Genomic DNA, 18,739 nt, shown 5'->3' with positions numbered 1-18,739 from the left:
AGCTCTCATGTATTCATAGTCTACTTACATTGTAGATAGAACATGACTACAAAAGGCCCCGTTTTTGTCCCTTGATGTTCTTATTAAGTTACTACTTCACACATTAATTTTTCAAGGTTTTTTTTTTTTTTTTTTTGCTTAAACTTAAATTTTTTTTAATGGAAGGTTAAGTTTACCCAAGTTTTTCTAAAATACGCCAAGTTCTCTTTACTCTCATTTGCTGCTGCTTGCACCCCTTGTCAGTTTGTAAGCTCAGATTTTGCTGAAGCTCTGCTGTTTGCATCCCACTTCATGCAGGGTAAGTGTAGCAAGCCTAACATTCTACCAGTAGTTTACTGCTCTGCACTTCCTTGCCTAGACTTCCCATGCTGCATTGCAGTCTGTGGTCCAGTTAGCAGGAAGGCAGACTCATACCCACCTCGAGGAGAGGCAGAGCTTGTGAAGATGGTTATCACAGTGTCTGCAGATCTGTCAGCCTGCAGCCTCCGAGTGCATGGGAGCTCCTTTCCCCCATTGCTAAGGAAAACATCCCTCTTATTACAGAAGCTCTGTACCTAACCACAGTGTGGATTATAGAACTGCTTTAAGGGAGACCCCTAGTGGCAGCCACTTCAAAGGTGCTAAAGCAACAACATTTTTAATGCAAGTATATTACAGAAATGATGAGACTAACACACGCCTAAGTTGTCTGAAAAGTTGATGCCTCTTTAATTTCCTGTAGCAAACCCTTTGAGAGACATGGCAAAAAAACACCCTACCCAGAGCATGCGTTGCAATTTTGAAAAAAAAAATATATATATATATATATATATATATGTATGATATGAATTTCTGTTGTCTGTTCATAGGCAAACGACTGGCCCAATCTGCACCAAATTTGCCATGTAGGTAAATCCGATGCTCCAGACCTACCTTGTTTGTGATTGTTGATGGGGGTCCTCTCCAGTCCGATGCTTATTCCTTATCCTGAAACCGACAGAAAGAGGGAAGATAGGCTCGGGATCCAATGTGGTCCAGTCCTATTATAATTAAAATCAAAAACCCTCTTGCAATAAGCAATAATATAGGAATTGGATCCCTTTGTGCTATTTAATAAAAATTATATTTCAAAGGTTGCACATAGAAATGAAAACCTTTAGAAGCCCAGTATATGCTGCAGCCCTATATATTTAGCTCCTATATACCCCTGGAGACACCACTTAAGTGGTAAACAGGTTGGGGGAGCTTCGTTTCATCTTTTAATATCACTAGTAGGCAGCAGGCATTGCTTTCCCGCGCTATTAAGTTTTTGGGGTATTGTGATCACTCAGGATATAGCTAGACAGTCATGCAGTTTTCCTCCATGGTAAATGCTGGAGGAGGGAGTAGCGGAGTCTGATGATCAGATCATATAGGCCAATGCTATAGACAATGGAGGCTTACCTGTACCTCCAGCTAGAAGAACTTACTTGGTGATATTGGTCTCTGTGCGCCCCGTTCATTATTTTTGACTATTTTATCATCCCCTCCAGTACTGACCTGCTGAATTACAAATATAACCCTTTCCATAGACAGAGCTATCAGAATATGGGATGGCGTCAACAAAGGGGTTAGTGATAAACCACAATCATATAATGTCTGCAGCATATACTGGGCTGTTAAATCTTTTCGTTTCTATGTGTAATCTTTGTGTTATTTAATACAAGTTATATTTCCAAGGGATCCAATTCCGAGGTATTGCCTATGGCAACAGCATTTTTGACTATTCCTTTATCCTGTGCAGATCAAATATTTGATGCCCATGTGATATTTGTGCTCTAGACCAAGTGTACACTGATACATTGTAGACATATTTTTCTAAATCGTCCGATTGCTCCGACTTCTCTTTTTGTAGATTGTTTCCATCTTTCCTTGTTTGGTAGTTTAGTACATAAGCTCTGTCTGGCTTTTTTTATTTTACTCCATGTTTTCTAACATTTGCACAGATTTCAACTTTTTGAGAACGACACTTGATAAAATGAGAATTTGGCCTTCAAATTTTCTACCAGAAAGAAAGATCATAGATCCTAGTTAATAGGAGGATTCCCAATGGACCAGGACTCATGATTTTTAATTGTACAGTCAAAGATTAACCCCTTCCCAACCATATAACATAAATATGTCACATGATCGGGAAGGGTGTATGGACCGCATGTTTTTGATAGTTGACTGATCCTGGAATTGCCAGTGGCTGAGTTAGCACTGATTATGGTAGGTAACGGTTTAGTTGACCATGCATCTAAATAGGCAGCGACAGGGTAAAGCTCTTCCTGCACCCCATGCAACTCAGGGGTAGCAGGTGGGCTAGCATGGCAACTAGAAAGGGCTATTTGCCCATGAAGTGTTGTGGTATATAGTACAAGCGATTAAATGCTCACAAGTAAAAGTTCCCTGACGAGACTAAATAAAAACTGTTTTTATCCCACATACTGAAGTCCATAAAATAAAAAAAATGCCAGAATTGCAGGGTTTTTCATTTTAACCACTGCTCCCAAAAAATTTCAATAAGTTAGCAAAGGCGTAAATTTCCCAGAATGATACTAATAAAAACTACAGCTCACCCCACAAAAAAAAATAAAAATACCTCAAACGATGAACGTTTTTTTTTCAAAAAAAAAATTACAGGTCTGAGAATATAGTGATAGAAAGGAATTTTTGCTTGAGGGGAAAAAAATTACTTTTTAAAGGTAGAAAAACATTAAAATAGATAAATTTGGTCTCCCCATAATCGTACTGACTCATAGAACAAAGTTCATGTCATTTTTACTGCACTGTGAATGCTGCAAAAACTCACCCTTCTCCCAAAATGGCGCAATTGCATTTTTTCCATTTCTCCCCACTTATAAAATTTTTATGTACATTATATATAGTACCATTAAAAATACAACTCGTCCCACAAAAAGCAAGCCCTCATACTGTTCTGTCAATGGAAAAATAACAATGTTACGGCTCTTGGTAGGTTGAGGCAAAAAAAAAAAAAAAAAGCTGTGGTCCTGAAGGGGTTAAGAGGTGTCATTAGTCATTGAACATATCCATGCTTGTCATTAGCAATCCAGAGCCTACCCTTCCTTCTGCTCTTGCGTATTCATGCTATTTGTAGGCTATTAGCTCTACATGGAATGGCTGCAGGGTGAAGTCACGTAGTCGCTCTACTGAGCTCCTCCAGCTTGGTGACAGATCGATGTGAACAGAGGGAACTACTTGTAATTTAGCACTAAATCCATTATAGGCAGCGGCCATCTGCAATGAAGTTGTGTTCTGCTCTTTCTTTTAAGTTCCCCACATTATATTACAGCATTCATCTATCATTATCTTTGTGCTTATTACAGCAGACGTTTGGCAGGGTGACTACATGTCCCTGCCAGTAACCCCTGCCAACATAGCCGGCATATTAAAACAAATGGCAAAAAGAAGCCAAGTTCGTGCTGGGGCACTGCGGTCATCTTCTCTTCTCAGGGGCCGACGTAATACTAACATATCTGCTTAACGGGAGTTAGAGCAACTATGTCTGAGGTCGAGAACCATGAGGATTCAGGTGTGTGACCCTATGATGGATATCGGTACCTGGCAGCAGTAATCCAGCATCTGTAGGGATAACAGCGACTGGGTATGGCTAGAAATAAAAAGGGAGCAAACAAAAAAGTTGGGTTGTTCTGAAGTGAGATTTATTCATAATATCCTCTTTTTAAAGGGAAAATTAATGCCAGCATATGAAAGCGACGCCAGTGACCTGCTGTTGGTATTTGCCCTGGCAGCTCTACTTTTATATCTTTTCTGATAATGGGATGTCCCAAGGCTTTGTTGCCTGAGGCCAAGTATGAAATAATGCCCCCCTCCAACTAATTTTACCATAACTGGTATCTTCTGTTTTAGCGCTTTCAAACACATTTGAACCAGTGGGACTTGGCTGAAGTGACAGGGTAATAATGTCGCAAGTAGTGGCTGCAATAATATAAGAGGCCCCATAAGCAAGTATCCCCAGTAGTAATGGTGACCCATTTAGCCACCCTGGTAGTAATACTGATCCCCTTAGTGGACTTCCCGCCAGGTAGCAACCCGAAAAGCATTTAAGTCGCTTTGGTTGTGCAGCCACTGCTGTACTCATTCCGTGCCCTCTGACCCCTCCCCCTGGCATGTGCACTGGCATGTACAAAATGCCGCCTGTACAAAATGCCACCTGTATGCACAAACGCAGACAGAGTACAGCTGCGGTAGCTATTGAACTGGAGCTTTGGATTGAGCAAGTGAAATGCTTGGGTTGCTACCTAGCCAGCTCACAGCTGGCAATTCTTTTTTTTTTACCAGCCGTTTAAATGGCAGGTAAAAAATTCCAGCGGAGCACCAACCCTTATCACTGCACCTCAGAAGTAGGGGTGTCCCTGTCTGTCACAAAAGATAAATTCACCCTTTCCTGCTCCCTACATCAGGGATGTGTCACGTCTAAACTAGACGCACTGGATCCGTAACCTGAAACAAGGAAACCTCAGCCTACCCAGGGAGGGACCTGCCTATATACAGGTAACCTGCCCTGAGAAGGGCAAACCTGACCATGTTCCTAGAGCACTAGCTGAACCTATGTAGGATAGAAGAATACCACAGCAAACAAGTAGAAGATAATAACCACTGTACTTACTTTGAGAATACTCAGGTAAACAGTAGATCCAGGTCCAAGCTCTGACTTCCACCACAGCCAGAGGGAGACTGAAATTAAACAGCACTGAAGCCAAACACAAGGCCAGGTTAAATGGTCTTGACAAATTACCCATGGGTGAAGCCAAGCATGTCTCACCTAATACCACTCCCACCCGAGCCAGAATATAGAGAAACACACACAAAACCTGCACCAGATTACTTAGAAAGGAAGCGATCCCAGAACCGCCGCAGCAAGATGTGTATGAATGGGGCTGGCAGTCAGGCTCATATCAATATGTAAGATGGCTCCGTTCTCCGTCATGACCATTCAGAGAAATAAAGGGAGGGGAAGAAATGCAAAAATAATACTGTCAGGATTAATGCTGACAGCCGGACATCAGTGTTGCTTTTATACTGCCAGTGTATTGGTAAGTGACAGTCAAACACATTTTTTTTCTCCAGATAAGGCCTTAAAGTATAAGAAGTCTGTTTTTACTCCCCAGAAATTGTGACTTTTATCTGTGACTACCCTACTAGATGATACCAGATGCAGCCCATGAACATGAATCATACAGTTTCTGGAAAACAGACCTTTTCTTAAATCTCAGACAAGCTCTTTTCAAGAATAGCTGCACTTCTTACACACTTGTGACATGTCAAAAGTTTGGATCAGTGAGGGTCCTGCTGCTGAGAGACACTGATTGCAGAAACAAGGGGGTTCCAACACTCACCCAAGTGCTGTACCCCTTGTTTAGTCTTCACTGCCGGCAGAAGCCCGTAAGCACCAAAGACAGGCGAAGGGGCGCAGCGCTCAAGTTTCACATGAAGACGCCTCGCAGCCACGGGGCTTTCACATGTACGGGGTTTTATTGTGGAAGACCATAACTGAGTCAACTATGCTCCAGTGTACTGCCATGTAACCTACCGGACTTTTCGTTTTATAAGACGCACTGGATGATAAAACGCACCCCTGTCTTGGGGGCAAATAGGGAAAAAATATTTTTAACTCACTCAGAGATAGTGCCGGGTGACAGAACAGAAGGAGCAGCAGAGGTCTGAAATATCGGGGCTCCGTGTCACAGCAGCGCTTGTTCAGCAGGAGGAAGGGAAGCAGCAGCAGTTCCCGCCGGCGCTCACCACCAATCAGCGGCATGTATGGGCGGCAGTGGGGAGGAGAGAAAACTGCTAACTGATCGCACAGTTGTTGGCGCGTCCACGATTCAGTTAGCACGATCGCGCGAACAAATGGCGATGCAACGAATTTCGGTACACTCGCTTTATAAGATGCAGCAAGTCCCCCCACACACTTTCTTAACAGCATAAAACCGTGTATGTTTAGTGTACACATAAAATGCAGTGTGAACGCTGCCCTAGAACTCATTCACAGAGACTGAACCGTTCGCCCGCGGGGATTCCCCTATCCTGCTCCCCGAATGGATCATGGAAAGCAGAACCCCCAGCACAGATGTGTTAAAACCCTTAGACTGGGACGGAAATCTGGCGGAATGTCTGCAGTGGGACCACACGGATATTCCATGAGATTTCCACAGCAGAAAGGTTGCTTCAAAACCCGCGCCATGGACAAGGGGGATGCTGCGCATGGAGGAAAGAGGTCATTTTTTTTCTAAACCCAGACACCCTCTTAAAAGTAGTTGTCTTGTACTAGAGGAAATGGATCTAGTGTTTTGTAGAAACATCACCTCGTCTGGCCACGGACTGCATCTGGTATTGCAGTTCAGATGCCTTCACCCGAATGGGGATGAGCTGCTATACCAGTCACAATCCATGGACGAGAGTGGCGCTGTTTCTGGAGAAAAAAAATAAACTGTAGGGACATTTTTTTCTAGTTCTAGCTTTATCTCCAAACGGTCCTGATCATTTCTGAATGTGATTTCCAATAGCCCTGCATATTACAGTAGTACTGTGCGCTCTAATAAAGTCTCTACTACAAACCACTAAATTAAGTATGTGTTACTAATGTATGAGAACAAATACTGATACACAATGACTGCATCTTCTTTCTGTCTTGTGGTTTAATTATTTGTCCATGTTTATTCCAAGGCTGTGTGGTTGGTATGTTGTAGCAGATGCCCAGCCTGGGTTATTCACAGTGGCTATGTCTCCCCCTGGTGTTCATAATGGAATATAGCAACAGAACTGTTAATTCATGATGCTTTCAGTTTTCGCTGCGGATACCAAAATCATTACACAGTAATTTTGCTGGTTATGACAAATTGTCAAAAAGCTAGTGGACAGACACACAGTTAAAGGGATTCTGTCACCAGGATCATGAAGTTTGACGTGGAGCTGAGCTTTGGGTCACAGAGGTGACCAGCACTGGCCTCTCCTTGCCCGCAGTATGCCGAGTGCAGGCCCCTTTACACGAGCATATATGCAAAAACACTTGCATGAGCGGAACGCATTTGCACTGTGAATGATACATTTTTGCACGCATTTTGGTACATATTATTATACTTTTTGCATTCGTAGGGCCCCCCCCCAGGGCCCCCCCCCCCCCCCCCCCCATGATCGTAAAGGCTAATGAGTTCCAGATGTGTTCTTTTTCATGCAGAATTGAGCAGCATTTTGTGCATTTGCACATGTATTGAGTACACATTTGTGCATTTCCCATAGACTTCTATGCGGACCTTTGGTATGCAAATGTGCAAAAAAATAGAGCATACTGTGTTTTTTGTGTGTGTGCAAAATATAGTAATGAGAGTGGACCCACAGAAATCACTGGGTTCTATTCTATGCATATTGCGCACAAATACAGTCGTGTGAAGGGACAGCTCTCTCTCCCTATGCACAAAAAGAAAGAAAGCTGTCAGTCTCCATCACACTGAAGGGGAGAAGCTGGCACGGCCCACCTCTGTGACTCGGAGCTCAGCTGTGAGTCAAACTTTATGAACCTTTTAAGGGTACGACCACACTAGACACAAAGGCTGCAGATTTTCTATTTGGAATGTCAACATGGAAAATCCAAAGTATTTCCAGGAGTAGCAAAGGGGATTATTCACATTAATGTTACGGGATTTCAACAAGCGGAGGGCGGCCGGAGGTAGCGGGGTGGGGAGAGAGAGATCTCTCTCACTCCCCCCCCCCCCCCCCGCCGGCTCCCCTTCGCTCTCCCCCGCCGCCCCCCCCCCCCCCCGAGCACGCTCGGACGAGAAGGCAGTTACTCGAGAAGAGCGATGCTCGCTCATCTCTAGTAATGATACAAAAAATGTGACGTTATTTAGATATTTTTTGGAAGCAGTGGAGTTCTTCTGTCAGAGCTGAAGTACCCATTTGTTTCTAGCCATAGAAGGCCTGCGTTGGCACAAGCACTTACCCCCACAGTCATGGCAGTGCCACATCTACAAAAGTAAATGGACTGAGATGAGTCTAGATCTTGTGATGAAAGTACAGTCGAGTGTAGCGATAAATAACTATCATTGTCTCTGTCCCTTCAGAAGGGTTTCTGTACTCTGAGCTGACATGATCAGAGGCTTCTATTGATCAGATTACCGCCACAGACCTTGTTTTACCGTCATTTCCTGAACATGAAGAATATGATGTTATCATTGTAAATGTTTCATGTTCCATTACGATGCCTCCTGTTATTTATGGGAAGGCATCATGGATACGGATGATGGATAACGCCGCACTGCTTTATGCTTGTATCATATTATCTCATATCAGCCGCCTCAATTGTCCTCCAATTGTTATTTCTTTAATTTCAGTTATAGGGATGACAGAGCTGAGAACAGGAATTGGTGTATATTGATTGCGGGTATTTATTTAGTGAGGGTGCTCAAACACTGGGGGAAATTCACAGGCTCTTTTTAGTTTTCTGGGGCAAAAAAGTTTCACATTTTAGCACAAATCCAACTTTTGTGCTTTCCCCTCCCACTAATCACTTTATGAAAAGGGGGCGTGGCTTCTAAGGCCCCTCAGAATTACTATGATTGATGGCGGAAACAAGCATATATTAGAACTATTTCTGTACGGGGCACTCAGAGGAGCACTGTTACCACCTACTGTTACCAGCTAGAGCACTATGGATGGTGAGATTTTTAGCAGTTGGGAAAAAGGTAGACAAGCCAGAAAAGCAAAGAAACAAAACTTCTGCAAAGTAGTGTCATGGCTGACAGGAATCCTAATGGGAGACAGGCCCGGATGGAGAAGAAAAGTGAAAGTGAAAGACTACATCCAGAGATCACGACACCTGCAAGTCACTCAGTTCAATTGTACTATAAGGTCTGCAGATACATACTAGTATTTTTTGTGGGTGTATATATATCTTTATATACCCTGCCAATGCCACTGGGATCTGTGTGTCCAGTTAATAAACTGGGGTAGAGGTGGGGTAAACAGGTATGAAATTTGTCCTGGGACCCCTAGGATTTTAGTTATGTCCCTGGTATGGTATTACCATAGCTTGTAGGCAGCACACCTGATGTCTTAATGTTGTGTTTAAGTGGGATCTGCCTCTCACTCCCTATGTTCAGTTACTTCCACACTCATGTCATCTGTACCTCCCTCTTCCATTTCCAAGATTTTTCTTGCGCTGCACCAGCTCCCTGGAATGTGCTATCTCACCAAATCAATAAAATTCCTAGAATACAGTTTAAAGTGTGCCCCACACTCCTTGCACCCTAATGCACTCCATGCTCAACTTTTCCATCAACTTTAGCTATGCCTCTGCTTATCAGCTTTATATATGCTTCCCTAATTTCTACTTTTTGCCTTTTGTGTCATCCCTACTTCCCACATGGATTTTTAGCTGCTGTGAATACCTTGGCTGCTGAGTTCCATGTCATCCACAGAGCACTTTGATCTTGTATGCATGCACCCGTAGTTTGCAGACTGGCATATGCACAGATCAAGGTCCTGTTGTGGGTAGATTTGTCTTTTCCACCTACGCATACATTGGTCCACAAACTTCCAGTGTGACAGTGGCCTAAGGCTTATAAAGCCATGTGACCGTGTTTCTTGCTTTTTTTGTCGTATTATTAATTTAAAGAGAACCTATCACGTTGAACATGCATTCCTATTTGTGGTCAGCATGTTATAGAGCCGGAGGAGCGGAGCTGATGAATATTTAGTTTTATGGGGAAAGATTCAGTATAACTTGTATTTTTTTTTATTTAAAGGGATTTTCTGTCACTACCTTAATGATGACTCCTCCTCAGTTGATCGGTGGGGGTCCATCACTCATGATAACCGCCAATAAGCTGATTGAAGTGACAGCGGCACTTGAGTGAACGCTGCTGTTACTTCAGTCCATACCAGGCACATCACCATTCATTGTATAGCAGCTGTGCCTGGTATCACAGCTTTGTCCCATTCCCTTAAATGGAATGGAGTTCTTCTTAGGCCACATGACGCCACTGGCCTGAGAAGAAGTCTGGCGCACCATGGCCTCTTCAATCAGCTGATCATCAGGGATCCCTAGCGGTGAGCCTCCACTGATCAACTATTGATGACCCATCTTGAGTATCGGTCAGAAATAGTTTAGTTCCAGAAAACCCCTTTAAATCCCTGCTTTTTCTAGACTTAGGAGTCCGGTGGGCAGTCCTGCTTGGTGATTGACAGCTATCTGTATGTACGGTCATACACGGAAGGCTGTCAGTCTTAGTACAGAATTGCGCACTGACTCCTAAGTCCCAAAAAATTGGAGGCTTAAATGACGGACTTGCTATACTTCTATGGGATAAGATTCGGTATATCATTCCGCCCAGCTCCTTCTGCCTGAAGATCAGATATATTCCGCTCAGTGTGATATGGTTCTCTTTAACAGCCTTGTCTTTTAATTTTCAGATTCTGTATAAAGCCACCTATTTTTGTTTTTCCGTATTCTAATGATTACAGCACATCGTAATCTTTTATATGCCAGACCACTTGTAAGCGTGCATATGGTTTGTATTATTTATTTATTTTTTGTTCTAGTAAACTAAATATAGAAAAACACAACTTCAGACTGCTGTGTTCTATCCCCTCCCCCCCCCCCCCCCCCCCCCCGAAGAAAATGTGTAGTATGTTCTTAAAGGCACTGGCATAACTATACGGGATGCAGTTGCAATCAGGGCCGAGGAGCCTTGTGGGGCCCATAAGGCCTCTCTTTTCCATTAAGGGAGCCTAGTACTATGAATAAAGCATTATAGTTGGGGGCCCTGTTGCAGGTTTTGCTTTGGGGCCCAGGAGCTTCAAGTTACACCTCTGCGTTAAGGGGTTAAGAGAAGTTGGGGGGCCTCAAGATAAACTTTTGCACCTGGACCTATGAACTTTTAGCTACGCCCCAGCTTAAAAGGGTTGTATCATAGAGCTGGAGACTAGTGACAGAACATCACTTAATAAGGGCGCTCTCACACATGAATGTGGCAAAGCGCCACAATTTCAAATGTGCTTTGCTGTGATATTACTTTCGCATGTTTTAGGGCACTTCATTATTGTGGTGGGTGATGAAGTGCACTAAATGCACAAATATAGAACAGACTCCGCTCGAAAATCGCATTGCTGGAAAGAGCTGTCCAGCGTCGCGATGCAGCACATGCCTGCGAGGGCCCATTGATTTCAATGGGAGCGTTATACTGCGATTAGCGTGGCGTTCAAAACGCTGCATTAATCTTGGTAAAAAGCACCTGTGTGAAAGAGGCCTAGGAGCAGCTCCCACTCTGGTGGACGCAGCCCATCCACACGTTACAAGGACGATATAATTGATCGTGTATTATCTCTGGGATAGTGTCGCCCTTAGGTTCAGGTGCTGGACCTCCCTTATTGGGGCGATCACACTGCTTGCAGGCAGGGTTCTGGTGGATGTTGTCTCATTAGAATAGGGACCCCTGAGACAACGAGGAGCCTTGAAGTGGGCTTGCGGGCTTACGTGACTTGGCCAATTCATGAACAAATACCTCGTACTTTCATAGCAATTCCATTTGTATGCAGGTATGCAAGGTGAGTGTTTTGGTCGTATATTTGTCCATGAATCCGGTATGCAGTTCACTACCCTGTTCGTGTTCCAGCCAGCACGTCCTGTTTGAATGCGTTACTCTTCCTGCGTCTAGCCACCCGTATGCCCCCCATACCAGGTTCCTGTTGGCTGTCCAGGACGAACATATCATAATCATCGACCCAATAAAATTGTGCTAGACACAGTATGAATCCTGTTTGAACACTATTCCACTCCTGCATCCGTCCTGCGGCGATGTACATTAATTTACTCTGTCCCATTTTTTCATCTTTGCCTTGGTGTCAGGGCCTTTATAAATAAACCCCGTACACATGCGTGGTTTGAAGGAGTTGCATAATTTTTTCTTTTTATGCCTTAAGGGTCTAGAGGCCCCCTTTTGTAAAGGGGAGGTACTGTTAGGTTGTGCGGCTGGAGCCTGTGGTTCTACAGGTCTCTATGAGCACAGCTTCACAGGTGTGAGATAATTGAGCTGGCAGGGTGTGGACTGCCTCTGGCCAGCCAATCCCCACTGGTCTGCTGCGCATAAATAAATATATATATATATATATCTCTGCAAGAGGAAGCTGGTATCCCTTCGCTCTATGGTTTGGTTTCCTGCCTGCCTGCAAATGTGTTATGTGTGCGAACAGTGTCTTGTCCAGTGACTGTGAAGGTGGCCAGACATTAGGTATGGATAGTTCGATGTCTGTTCTGTTTTGCATGCTAGCCCTAGAGTGTTGGTGTGAACTGTGTTCTGTCCTGCTGGATCGTTTGTCATCTCTGGGCTAGTGTGGCCCTTATGTTCCAGTGCAGGGCCGCCCTTATTGGGGTTTGTCACAGAGACGGAAAAAGTCTATAGACTAAATTGTTTGGCAAGATAACGAGGAGCCTTAAAGTGGCTTTTTGGCTTAAGTGACTTTGCCAGGTCATGAATCAATACCTCATACTTTCATAGCAATTCCATCAGTTTTTTTGTGCAGGAGCAGTGTGCAAGGTGAGTGTTTTGGTCGTTTGTCAGTCCCTACGTTATGTCTGTCTGTGTGTCCAGTACCCAGTATGCAGTTCACTGTCCTGTTGGTGTTCAAGTCAGTGTATACTGTTTGAATGTGTTACCTTTCCTGCATCTAGCCACTCGTATTTCTACTTTGCGCATCAGTTCTGGCTGCCACCTGTACCAGGTTTCTGTTGGCAGTCCCGGACAAATGTAAAGCTTCAGACAGTCTGATTCGCCGGCGATTTACAGCCAGTGAATCATCGCCCGTGGACAGGAGCCCTTAATAGTGAGCGTCTGAAAAAACACCCTTCGTAAACACAATCGTGCTCAGAACACTTATAACCATTTCTGTGACTCTCCCATTCATCTCCAAGGCGCTGCAGAAATCTATGTACATGCAGAAACAACCCCATTAAGATTGATTTCAGTCACAAAAACAAATGCAACAACTATGTCATGTATGAATTTATTCTCTGGTTCCTCATCTACTGGAAAGATCCGCCAACTCTGCTGCTGCTGTAGGAACAGGAACTTGGGTCAAGGCACACAATACTGTTCTTGAGTTCAAAAGTGCTCCTCACCTCATCCAGACCAGATGGACACACCCTTGGTATTTCTCCAACTTATTATAAAAGTGCTGGAGTGTATTATAGATAGCCCAAACTTAAACTTTCAATCTGCAAAAACAATCATGAAATACTGATGGCCATGAAGTCATTTGGCAGCATTCAGGGCCAGACAACTGGTCCAAAAGCTAATAAAACCCTGAGATGCTTTTAAAAGACCCAGGTTAGAAGTATAATTGTTGGTGCAGTTCGAGGCAGTTTTTATAAGCAGCGTATGAACACTCACTATCCTGCCAAAAGTATTTGGACACCTGAGCAAAACTCAAAATTAGTATTAGTTTACAGATGTTAAAGGAGATGTCTCGAGGAAGCAGTGAATTTTTTTTTTTTGCCCAGTCCCCCTAATTAAACATACATTACTAATTACCCCTGTAAATTACTTTCCTAGCTGGTTTCTACTTACCGTTCCAGCGTTTCAGCAACTTATAAAACTTTTTCCCAAGATGGCCGCCAGCTCTTTTCGCATCGCTTGCTGTAGCCCGACGTGCGCGCTCCCGAGACGCTACCAGCTGTGTCTCCATGGCAACCAGACGCCCCGCAGCCGCCGACCGGACTCCTGGAGTGAACACGGCCGACCTGTCACCCACCGCCAGGCAGAAGGTAACCGGCGCAGCCCCCCCCCCCATCACAGCGGCAGCCCCCCCGGCCCAGCGACAGCCCCCCCCCCGGCCCAGCGCTAGTTCCCCCATCACAGCGGCAGCCCCCCCCGGCCCAGCGACAGCCCCCCCCCGGCCCAGCGCTAGTTCCCCCATCACAGCGGCAGCCCCCCCGGCCCAGCGACAGCCCCCCCCGGCCCAGCGCTAGTTCCCCCGGCCCAGCGACAGCCCCCCCCATCACAGCGGCAGCCCCCCCGGCCTAGCGCTAGTTCCCCCATCACAGCGGCAGCCCCCCCGGCGCAGCGACAGCCCCCCCCATCACAGCGGCAGCCCCCCCGGCCTAGCGCTAGTTCCCCCATCACAGCGGCAGCCCCCCCCCGGCCCAGCGCTAGTTCCCCCGGCGCAGCGGCAGCCCCCCCCCCCCCGGCCCAGCGACAGCCCCCCCCCCCCCGGCGCAGCCCGGCGCAGCGGGAGCCCCCCCGGCCCCTCACTTACCAGGACAGCTGGACGGCGGGACAGCTGGGCGGCTTCTCCGGGCAGCTCTGCACCTTCCTCTAACAGAGGAAGGTACAGAATGACCGCTGCAGCGCGCTCCCGAGCAGTGACAGCTCGTCTGCGCATGCGCAGAAGAGCTGTAGCGGGGAGCACACTGAAGCGGCTCGTGCTGAATGGAGAAGACCGGACTGCGCAAGCGCGTCTAAAAAAACAAGCTGCCGGCGAATTTAGACGGAACCATGGAGACGAGGACGCTAGCAACGGAGCAGGTAAGTGGAATAACTTCTGTATGGCTCATATTTAATGCACGATGTATATTACAAAGTGCATTAATATGGCCATACGGAAGTGTATAACCCCACTTTGTTTCGCGAGACCACCCCTTTAATACTTAGTTGGGCTCCTTTGGCCCTAATGACATCGGATACTCTCAGTGGTATGCTTTCTACTAATATCTGATACACTTCAGCTGGTATTTCCCTCCATTCATCCTGCAAACATTTGGCAAGTTCTCTTAAAGAAGAAGGAGTATCATCATTGGACTGTTGAGCAATTGAAGAATGTTTTGTGTAGTGACAAATCGTGCCACTCCATCTTCAAATCAGGTGGAGGTACCTGGGTGTGGAGGATTCTGGTGAACGTCTTTTGCCAGAGTGCATTGTGACAGCAGTTAAGTACAGCAGATGTTCCGTTACGGTCTGAAGATGTTTTACGTGGCATGGTCTTAGCCCATTGGTTGTAGTCGTAAGAACCATGAACACGGCGATGTACCCTGACATTCCAGACAATAATGCGCTGCCGACAATGTGGTAAGATTCTGGGAATAGTCAGCTATACTTCCAACAGGACAATGCACCTTGTCACAAATCCAACACTGTTTTCTGTTGGTTTGAGGATATGGATGTTCCACGATTGGACTGACCTGAACCCTGCTGAACATCTTTGGGATGAACTTGAATGTCGGTTCAGGAAATATGATCAAGGTCCATCTTCTTTGAGAGAACTCACCAGACATTTGCAGGATGAATGAAGAGAAATACCAGCTAAAGTGTATTAGACATTAGTTGAAAGTATGCAGCGGGGAGTATTAGATGTCATTAGGACGAAAGGAGGGCCAACTAAATGCTACTTTTGGTTCTTGCTCAGGTGTCCAATTATTGGTAGGAAAGTATAAATAGATTACTTGAATGTCCATTTTTGGTGTTGCACAAATGTAAGAATTAACCACTCTTCATGGTACCACTAACGTGGGCTGCATTCCCATGAACGTATATCGGCTTGGTTTTCACACCGAGCCGATATACGTCGTCCTCATCTGCAGGGGGGGGGGGGGATGGAAGAGCCAGGAGCAGGAACTGAGCTCCCGCCCCCTCTCTGCCTCCTCTCCGCCCCTCTGCACTATGTGCAATGAAAGGAGGCGGGACGGGGGCAAGGCTAAGTCCCAAGAGTTAGCCCTGCCCCTGCCCCGCCTCTCCCCAGATGAGGACAACGTATATCGGCTCGGTGTGAAAACCGAGCTGATATACGTTCGTGTGAATGCAGCCCACACCACTGCCTCTCTCTCTGGTATTTATCTAAATGCTACTAATCACAACATGTCTGTGCCCTCTTATCCTGTCTCTGGTATTTATCTAAGTACACCATGTTTGTGATCATGTGCATATATTACATACGTCTTTAGATTTTTTCATTATGCCCTGAGTCAGTGGCGTAGCAAAATAAGGTGGTACCCGGAGCGGAATTTTTTTTTTTTTTACATTCCCCCCCCCCCCCCCCCCAAATTTGAAATCATTAAATAAAGGAAAAACAAGATACTTACAGTTGCATATGTAATTTTCTGGACTATTTACTTAACATTGTGAGCATAAACACTTAGAACCTTTGTCCTTGATTAATGTTAGTTTTGCAAAACTCCTCTCACACGATGCCAATGAAACATATAATGTTAACAAGAATAATAAGGCTTAAGTCAGATTTGGTACAGAATCTCAAAGATTGACCTGTCAAGGAACTGGGGTCCGGGTACTGGAAGTCCCTGAAATTGCCCACAACCCCTGTCCCTACCTACTTGCCCCCCTGGGCTAAGCCCCAGGGTGACAGTTGCTAGACTCTCTAGGGATGAGGGGCGAGGAGTCAGACTACAAACAAAGCACTGAGACAAACAAACACAGAGGCTGGTCAAGTAATCCGGGTCGGCAACAAGAGGGTACGCAGTTCAAAGGGTTAGGCGAAGGCGAAGTCGGGGTCCAAGCAAGTAGGTCAAAACAGGGAGTCAGTCAAATCCAAGGAACGCGAGTGCAGCAGAAAACCTAACAAGCACTGGCAAAGGTCTGAAGGAACTGAGCAGTTAAAAATGCTGTCAGAACTTCCGCCCCAGCAGCTGATTGGGGCGGGGAGCCTGACAGCAGCAGGACCCAGGCGTTAGGGTGAAGTCACACGAACGTATATCGGTTCGGTTTTCACGCCGAGCCGATATACGTTGTCCTCGTGTGCAGGGGGAGGATGGAAGAGCCAGGAGCAGGAACTGAGCTCCCGCCCCCCTCTCTGCCTCCTCTCCGCCCCTCTGCACTATTTGCAATGGGGAGAGGTGGGATGGGGGCGGGGCTAATTATCGGAACCCCCTGCAGGCGCTGGGGTCGGGTCCCGCGTCGAGAATTCCCGCCGCCGGATCCGACCCGCCCGTCAGCAGGCGGCCTTACACAGACTACTCTCCAGAACACTCTCTAACTAACTCTCAGACTCTCCTAGCATAGCATCCTTGCAAACACATGTATATCACAAAGTTGCATGACTTACAACAAGATACATTTTCCAGACATAACCCAGACATTAACCCATTCAGTGCCGCAGAGGTGCAATACACCAAATACTAATACCAAATGCACACTACATATAAGACACTAGGCAAAGACAAATGGCATGAGACAGACATTTAACATTAGGGAGGGGCCCCACTAACTCTGGGCTACAACAATACACTTATCCCAGAAGTCACTGGCAGGATCTTCTACCTGAGTCACCACGGAGGTGCCCTTATCTCTTTCTGTGCCAGTCCCCTCACTGGCTGCAGTGACGCCTATATAATTTGTGGCACAGGACCCCCCGGGTACGTGTCTGGTACGGAGTGTGAGAGAGCAGCGCTCTCCTGTGTGATCTGTAACATAATAATCATATAATATTCATCATAGTACATGGGGCATAATTCACCAAAAGTATCATCATGTCTCCTGACTCTCCACCAACTGTCTCTCCTGCTCTGTGTACTGTCTCTCTCCTCTCCCATTTCTTTCCTCTGATCTCTCTTTTCTGATATTTCTCTGCATGTCAATCTTTTTATTCTCTGTCTCATTCCAGTCATGTTTCTCTTTTCTGCTGTCTCGTTTTGCTGTGTTTCTCTCCTCTATCATCCCTGTCATGTCCATCTCTCCTCTGCTTTCTCTTTCCTGTCACCTCTCACCTCTTTTTTGTCTGTCTCACTTGTCATGTCTCTCTTCATTCATGTTTTTGTCTTCTGCAGTCTCTTCCCTATCATGTCTCTCTCTTCTCTCTTCCCTGTCAAGTCTCTCTCTCCTGTCATGTCTCTCTCTTTTTTCTCTCCTTTGCTCTCTCTTCTATCTCCTGCTTCTTAACCATCATGTTTCTTTCCTCTGTCTCTTCCGACTGCGGTCTCTTCCCTGCCATGTTGCTTTCCTCTGCTGTCTCTATTTTGTCATGGTTCTCCCCCCTGCTGTTATTTTCCTGTCATGTCTCTCTCGTGTTATATTTCTCTGCAGTCTCTTTCCTGTCATGTCTCTCTTTGCAGTCTCTTTCCTGTTATGTCTCAATCTGCAGTCTCTTTCCTGTCATGTTTCTTTCCTCTGTCTTTTCCCTGCTGTTTTGCTTTCCTTTGCTGCCTATCTTTCTCTGCTGTCTCTTTCCTGTCATGGCTCTCTCCTTTCTCTCTTTGCAGTCTCTTTCCTGTCAAGTTTCTCTCATGTTATATTTCTCTGCAGTCTCTTTCCTGTCATGTTTTTTTCTTCTGCTCTCTCTCTCTCCTGTTTCTCTTTCCTGCCATGTTGCTTTCCTTTGCTATCTTTCTCTGCTGCCTCTTTCCTCTTATGGCTCTCTCCTCTCCTGTCATGTCTCTCTTTGCAGTCTCTTTCCTGTTATGTCTCTCTCCTCTGCTGTCCCTCTCTCTCATGTCATGTCTCTCTCTGCAGTCTCTTTCCTGTTATGTTTCTCTCCTTGGCTGTCTCTGATATCCTGTCATTTCTCTCTCTCCCCTCGGCTGTCTCTCCCCTGTCAGTCTCCCCTCTTCTTCCTCCTCTGTATGCAGCAGGGCGGCCCTGGTCCTTCTCCCAGGAAGGCTCCTCTGTGCCTCGCTCCTCCTCTGGTCTTCAGGAGAGCTCCTTGTGGTGGTTGCCGAGTGCTGCTGATGCTGTGCGGAGAAGTACAGGGTGGACAG

This window comes from Eleutherodactylus coqui, chromosome 1, assembly GCF_035609145.1.
Source record: "Eleutherodactylus coqui strain aEleCoq1 chromosome 1, aEleCoq1.hap1, whole genome shotgun sequence".
NCBI classification, from domain to species: domain Eukaryota; kingdom Metazoa; phylum Chordata; class Amphibia; order Anura; family Eleutherodactylidae; genus Eleutherodactylus; species Eleutherodactylus coqui.
The sequence above is the reverse complement of the archived record's forward strand: the minus strand, read 5'-3'. Positions refer to the sequence as shown.